This window comes from Lissotriton vulgaris, chromosome 3_2, assembly GCF_964263255.1.
Source record: "Lissotriton vulgaris chromosome 3_2, aLisVul1.2, whole genome shotgun sequence".
NCBI lineage: Eukaryota > Metazoa > Chordata > Amphibia > Caudata > Salamandridae > Lissotriton > Lissotriton vulgaris.
This window is the reverse complement of record NC_141690.1, coordinates 169,254,261-169,261,642: the sequence shown is the minus strand read 5'-3', so window position 1 is coordinate 169,261,642 and position 7,382 is coordinate 169,254,261. Positions and strand designations below refer to the sequence as shown.

General features: G+C 42.5%; 1 pseudogene; it reads left to right on the top strand.

Moving 5' to 3' along the window:
* The first annotated feature begins 547 nt into the window (after positions 1 to 547).
* LOC147725469 (uncharacterized) lies at positions 548 to 6,701 on the top strand (annotated as a pseudogene).
* The last annotated feature ends 681 nt before the right edge of the window (positions 6,702 to 7,382 follow it).

Here is a 7,382-nt window from a genome sequence, read left to right as displayed (position 1 = left end):
CTCTTCTTAAATTTGGTTCTGTCCGATTGGGCCAGCAAGCACTCTTACCCATCCGTATACAGCAAGATGCCAAGGTTTGATGATAAACGTGAAGAGATGGCATCGGATCTCTTTGGAAAGAACATGGACACTACCCCGGTGGGACAAGTGGGACTGCGCCCTCTATTTTTGAAACTCGAACGACTCAAAAAGCAAGAACTTTCAAGGTGGTGGGATGGTTTAACCCTACAGCAATATATTGATCACAAGAAAGTTCCGAGGGGGTTGCGCATTTTCATCTTCCCTACTTTTGAGGATCTAAGCGATGAGCTGCTCAAGGAGTGGGAGGCAAACTTGGAAGGTGCATACCTTGTCATGATGCAAATCTTGATAAGTCATGCCATTGAAAAGGGGGCCAAATTGCTTTTTGAGATAGAGGCTATTGAAGAGGAACTAGAATCCTGTGAAAACACTGAATTAGTTGATAAAAACGTGTAAATCCTGAAAAAAGTATTAGAGAGTAATCAGACATATCTTAAAGATGAGAAATTGCGAAAGATTAAACGGGATGACAGATTATAAAGAGGTCGTCATTTATACTTTCGCAAAAAGATTTGATAATATTACTCTAGGAGATGACAATAACAAGAAAAGAATGAGGGAAGAGAGTGAGGAGAGTGAGGAGAGTGAGGAGAGTGAGGAGTTGAGGACAGCAAGTAGTACAGCAAGTAGTACATCTCTCTCTTCCATTGACAGTATCTCCTCCAATGTTGCCTCAGGTGGACTCCGTTTAGGGGAAGGTCCCTCCACATTTCAAAAAGAAATGGCCAAATTGAGAATAAGTGGCAATCAGCAACTAAAAAGACAAGGAAAGGGGGTCGCAGGGGGCAAGGGGGCAGTCAGGGGACTCGACCGAGGACCCACTAAGAAGGTCCGAAAGGGCGAAGAACAAGATGAAAGATCAGGGGAAGCAGTTGGGAGATTTGGTACAGGTCATGTTACCAGCACCCCTCCTGATTTAGAACTCAAAGTGGTCAATCTAACAGAATGCTGGATGAGGGTGAAAAGAATTTACTTTGTAAGGGATTGGGGTTTTGCCCCACCCAGGATGGGGATTTTTCTAATGTCCATGTTGATTTATTCAAGTTTGCAAGACAATAAAATTAAAAGATTTCTTCAGCGACAAGGCTTCACACACTGTATTTTCTGGGGGGGGCAAGTGGTACTGCTCCTATGTCTATAGCTGAAGTCAAAAATTTGCACCGTCTCAATACTTAATGAGGAAATGGAAGTAGATTTGGACACTATACGTGCAGAACACAATATTTTTGAGAACATGTTGGCCGATAGATATACGTATGCTTAAAAAATTCTCGCCCGCTGTGTACCATCGTATTATTGATATTTTTACAGAACGGGTGAGGGAGGGTCTTTACAAACTTGAGCGGGAGAGCAGGGACCGTCGGAATCTGCAATATAATTTGTCCAAAGGGAAAAGGGAGGCCCTTAAGAGATTAAGAAATGACAAAAGCCTAATTATCAGGGAGGCGGATAAAGGCGGCAACGTCGTTGTAATGAACTTCTTGGACTATAAGTATGAGATCGAAAGGCAACTAGGGGACTCGGAATGTTATGAACGAGTATCAAAAAACCCTAGAGGGCCTCTTATGGTTGAAATTAACTCTAAACTAATGGAGTGTAAAGACATGGATTTCCTCAGCGATCTTGAATATCGGTACTTGAAGATCGCTAACCCTAAATCCCCCTGTATTTACATCCTCTCGAAAGTCCACAAACGCTGTAACTTTCCCCCAGGGCGACCTATTATATCTGGAATAGGTTCAGCATCGGAAAAGTTAGCCGAATTCATTGACCTCAAACTGAATAAACATGTCCAGGATTTACCATCGTTTATCCAGGACAGTAAGGACATCCTCACAAAACTGCAAGACTTTGAGTGGTCAGAAGAGCTATGGTTTGTCACACTGGATGTGACAAGCCTGTATAAATGCATTCGACACGATCTCGGACTCAAATCGGCAGAATTTTACCTGGATAGGGAAGGAGCTGATCTGTTGTTACAGAACCAAATGGTTCTTGAGATGATACAGTTGGTTTTGACTAATATCCCTGCTGCAAACATGAACCACATGCTTTGGTACTACTGTGTATTTTGATGTTAGCTGTGAGTTACTGCTTTTCACAAACATATCATGAGACCTGTTTTGTTTACTTGTGGAACTCCTGTCCTGGTTGCTCCTGGTGCTCAACTTGAGGGTGCTTTCTTTAGATGTTGGGGTATCTGAAGTCTTTATGTACCCAGACCTTTTCATGCAACAACAAAAAAAATAACAGGTGAATAATGCTGCAGCAAAAGGAGGTTTGTTTGTCTAGTGACAGTTTTCACAAAAGATTATAAACCACATGTTTTCTCAGAACTGTGTATTTTGAGGTTAGCTGTGTTATTGCTTTTCACAATCAGATCATGAGAACGGTTTTGTTTACTTGTGTTTAAAACTTCTGTCCTGGCGTCACCTTGAGGGTGCTGTGTTTAAATGATATTGGGGCTGAATTTGTGTACTCAGGAATTTTCATGCAATAACAAATGTCACGATAACTGGTGAATAATGCTGCAGCAAGATGATTTTTTTCTGACAGTTTTCACAAAAGATCATGAACCACATGTTTGTATCAGAAATGTGTATTGTGAGGTTAGCTGTGACTTACTGCATTTGACACTGAAAAATCCTTTCCTTACTTGTGGAATTTCTGTGCATGGCACCTGTGCTAAAGAAGTGGAGGTCACCTGGTTTCTAGAAGTTTTCCTGGTTTCTAAGGCCTGCTATCCTGCAAATGTAAAAAGAAGCTATTATCATGGTCCATCAACTGTGTTCTAAGGCTGTGGTTAATCATGCTACAGGTTACCCTGCCATTGCAACCTATACGTGTCCTTGTTAATCTTCTGCAGAGACAATGTTTTTATGCTGAAACTTGTGTATAATGTCTTCTTTGATAAGGTACAGAAGGATTTTTCTAAAAATGCTTAATTGTGACTACCTGCTTGCCTACCCCCAAGCTTGCCTGGTTTTGGTAAAGTTTAATATTGCCTGTTTTTATGTGGTGAACAAAAAACACAAGTTCCAATAATGCAGTGTGTTGGCTAAATAAAACAAGCGGAGCACCCCATGATTGTAAGCCTTCCATCACAATGCTCAGCATTTTATTAAAACAGCAATCCTGTGGTGAGGTTTTTTTTTTTTTAAAGCAAAGTGTGTCTGTGCAAATTAACGTTAATGCTCTCTGGATAGGTGACTTGGTATATTGTGGTGTTATTTGGTGTGTGCTTGTATCAACTGGTCTTTTTCTCTCTGACTTTGAGCTCTGGCACCGTGGTAGATGACAATTGAAGGAGTAGTAGCTGGGAACAATGCACAGGCTTAACCCCTTCCATGCTCATGACAAGCTCAGCTCGTCATGGCATATACCTCTCAGGTGCTCATGACGAGCTGAGCTCGTCATGACCACACCCGTTTTCATTGCTGTCCAGCACAGCAGGGGAAAATCTCAAGCAGCGATGAGGTTAATATAGCTCAGACTTCAACCCAGTGTTTCTTCCAGGATGTCTCCCTTGATCTAAGTTGCATTTGATTGAATTCAATTTGCTGACTAACATATTGAAATGTCGATTTGTGTTGCTATAGTGCATTCCGGGTTATAATACTGCATTACAATTAGGAATCATATACGTATGCTTAAAAACCTCACTATAAATCTGGAGCAGTACATTCAAATTGGGTATTTTTGTGTGAATCTTTATAGATATTCAAAGTCCAACATCTTTGCAGTGTCAGTGCTTGAGTGACCCAAGAAATCTTTGTAGGACTACACTAAACAGCATCAGCCACTTCACAGCAGAACAGAGCCAGTGACACACCAGCAGACTGAGTACTAAAAATTTGGTCTTTGTCTGTGTACCTCAGGTATAGACACATTAGTATTGGCGAAAGGGCATTATTTAATATTTAAGAAGGTCTGAACATATCAGTGGCTGGCTGACTTGTATGAAAAGAGAGATTTTCAATTGTGCCAGATAGTTGTGAGGAATAAAAACAAGGAGCTAAGGAGCATCATAGAATCATTTTTGAGGAAGCACCTGCTGGACTCCAGCTTCACTGTGACCGCATTTGGATAGACAAAACCATGCTTTATCCCCATTGGACATACATGTAAAATCATATTGGGCATATTTGAGTTTCTTTCCCTTCCCTGTCTCGGCAGAATAAGGTTTGATACAGATGACAGTGAGCCCTGCACTTTAACTATGACTTCCAAAAAGGGAAAGGCTGCTGCTAGCCAACGGAAATCTAGCAAGAAGAAATGTGGGGCATGGTACTGTCGAACTAAATTCAACCTGTCCTGGACAAAGGTAGTTCAATAAGGTTAAATAAAGTGTGTGGACAATAGCATATTTATTTCTTTGTATGTTATTTTTGCTATACCATTCTGCAACCTAGGTTTTTTGTTATAGTTTTGAGATGACTAGTATGTTTTAAGACTCAAACCACCACAAAGCCAACAGTTTTTATGTTTGTTTCCCTTTCATTATATGAAGAGTATAGATGTTCTACTATGTGCATCAGGTATTGGGAGACTAACATTTTAATAAAGGCTCTTATACATTGTCTGTTCCTGGGCATTTCAGTTTCTCTTTCTGCAGTTTCATTTTCAGTCAGTCATGGATGCTACACTATGATGACTGGACTGCTCTATTTTATGTCAGTTGAAGGGAGGTCTTGGTATGCTCAATTCATTGCTTGGTGTCCTTTCCTAAACAGTGTCTAGTCAGTGCTCAACAAACGTCATAATGCATAACATAGACTTTTTGTGTTGTATTGCAGCAGCCAGCGTAAGCGTGGTCAGTAGGTGCTTGTGAGCAGCCTAGCCTCTCTATCCACTTGTGCTTTAATTTAAAATTCTCATAGGTTAAAACTCGTAAGGGACATTCATAATTTTGGAAATTCTATTTACCTGCAGGGATCATTGTTCCTGTTAAGACCAATCAGTATTCCTTCCGCTGCTTGATTTTCAAGAAGAAAGTCTCCTTGAGAGTTTGATCTGAAACGCCATATTAGGGGTGAAGTTTATACATATCTTCAAGGCACAAAGATTAAAATGAAGCCCATCTATGGCTACATGTCAATGAAGAGTTCCAGTGAAGACTCCCTTGCCAGAGAGTCGAAAATAACATTTACAGGATTTTTGGCAGAGCATAATATACCCTTTGCTGCTGCTGATCATTTGGGCAATCTCATAAGGACATGTTTCCCAGACTCTAAAATCATGCAGGGTTATGCTTGTGTGAGAACAAAAGCAACCTGTGAATTAAATGATGCAGTTGCACCAGAGTTGTTGACTCACTTAGTTGCTGATATGACATCCTCAGCTTTTAGTCTGTGTATTGATAGAAACAATGATCAAGGTATTGAAATGAACTCCATAACTGTACGTATTTTTTATACGAAGCAGGCTTTGGTATGCTGCAAATTTCTTGACATGTGTTCAAGCAAGAAAATACAGCTGAAGGTATATGTACTACAATATCTAATGTTATTTGTATTTGTATTTGTATGTGGTATTTATAAAGCGCGAACTGTCGCTCCGAAAGAGCATCCTGGCGCTTTATGACAAAGCATTCCATTCCTTGGGAACATTTTATTGGCTTGGGTGTAGATAGTGCCTCAGTGAATGTGGGAAGGCATAACTCTGTTAGAACTAGAGTACTCTCTTTGAATTCTAATGTGTATTTCAAGGCCTGTCCATGCCACATGGCTCACAATGCGGCATCCCATGCTGTTTCTGCCTTCTGCTCTAACTTGAAAAATGTTGATATAGAGGAATTGCTTGTAGATGTCTACTTGTGGTTTGACTACTCTTCAAAATGTAAGATTGTGTTTGCTGAATTCTGCCAATTTGTTGATTCTGATTACCGCCGGCTGGTGGTTAGGAATGTCTACATAGTTGGATAGACTGATTCTTCAGTTTGCTGCTCTGAATTCGTACTTCCTATTAACACCAGACAGTGACAGAACTAGCAAGGTCAGGTTAAGGAGACTTGTTCACAGTTTTGAGAACCGTATGACTGAGGTCTACTGTCTATTTCTTCAGGCTGCATTACCTGCTTTTGTGAATTTCAACCTTTTGCTTCAAAGTGAAAACCCAGTCATGCACCTCTTATATGATGCCATGATCAAATTAATTGTTGTGCTCTTGAGTAGAGTGTTTCATGTCAATGCCATTCAGTCATTCAAGAGGAGCCCATATGCCAGTTTGCCTGATTTAACATCATAGGAATGCCAGATGTAAGTCTGTATGTTGGCATCACTGTGTGGGGAACGTTGAGAAACATGCTAGAAAGTGGGGACACTGAGCCAGGAACCCAGAAAGCTTTCTATGAAGCAGTCTGCAGCTTTCACCAGAATGGTGTAAGGTATACTTTAAAAGTCCTTCCAGTTAATCACAATGTGCTTAAGCATGCACGTTTTTTTTACTTTTTCGACAAACACAAGCAAAGTTTTGATAGTGTGCTGTTCTTCATAGAACGGTTTGCAACCTACCTCAAGTTTGCAGAGCATCTTGGGCGGGTCTGGGCTCGGCGCTGCAGTTCTTTGGCCCCTCCCCCTTGCCACACCCCCGGACTCTCCTCCCCATGTGTCCCTATTTAATGGTTACCCAGTCCCGGCCACGCAGCGGACGCGCGCAGCGGGCGCGACAAAGGCGCGCCGAAGTTGCGCCTAAGTTAAGCCCGTGTGCGCCCATTCGCGACGGGCCGGGACCAGGGGCCACACCCTCTGCTCCTTTTCTGGTTTACACCGCAGCTCAACTCTTAGCTCTCACTGCTGTTTCCCCACCCTCACCTCCACTCTTGCGACACCTTGACACACTTGGTATTCTTGTCTCTCCCCCCCTCACCTGACCCCGGTTCTTTCTAGCTCCACTAGCACTACCCCCCCTGCTGCTGATCACCCCTCTGTCCCTTGTTCCCCCCCGTCCCTGCCTCTATCGCAGCTTCTGCTATACTGCTCAACACCCGCTCAGCGGCCAAACATCAGACAGCTCTCTTTAATCTCCTTACCTCAGACTCCCCGGATTTCCTCTTTCTGACTGAAACCTGGTTCACTGCTGACTCCCTCCCCGACCTCTTAGCCATTCTTCCCGACACCTATTATGCCCTCCGTGCTGATCGTCCGGACAGCAAGGTAGGGGGAGGGGTGGCGATGATCATTCGGTCAACCCTCAAATTTCAACTTCTCAATCACCCCCCTATTTCTAATGTAGACTACCTTGTGGCCCGCTCTCTCAATCTACCTGCCCCCCCCTCACTGTTGTCCTTGTGTACCGTCCTC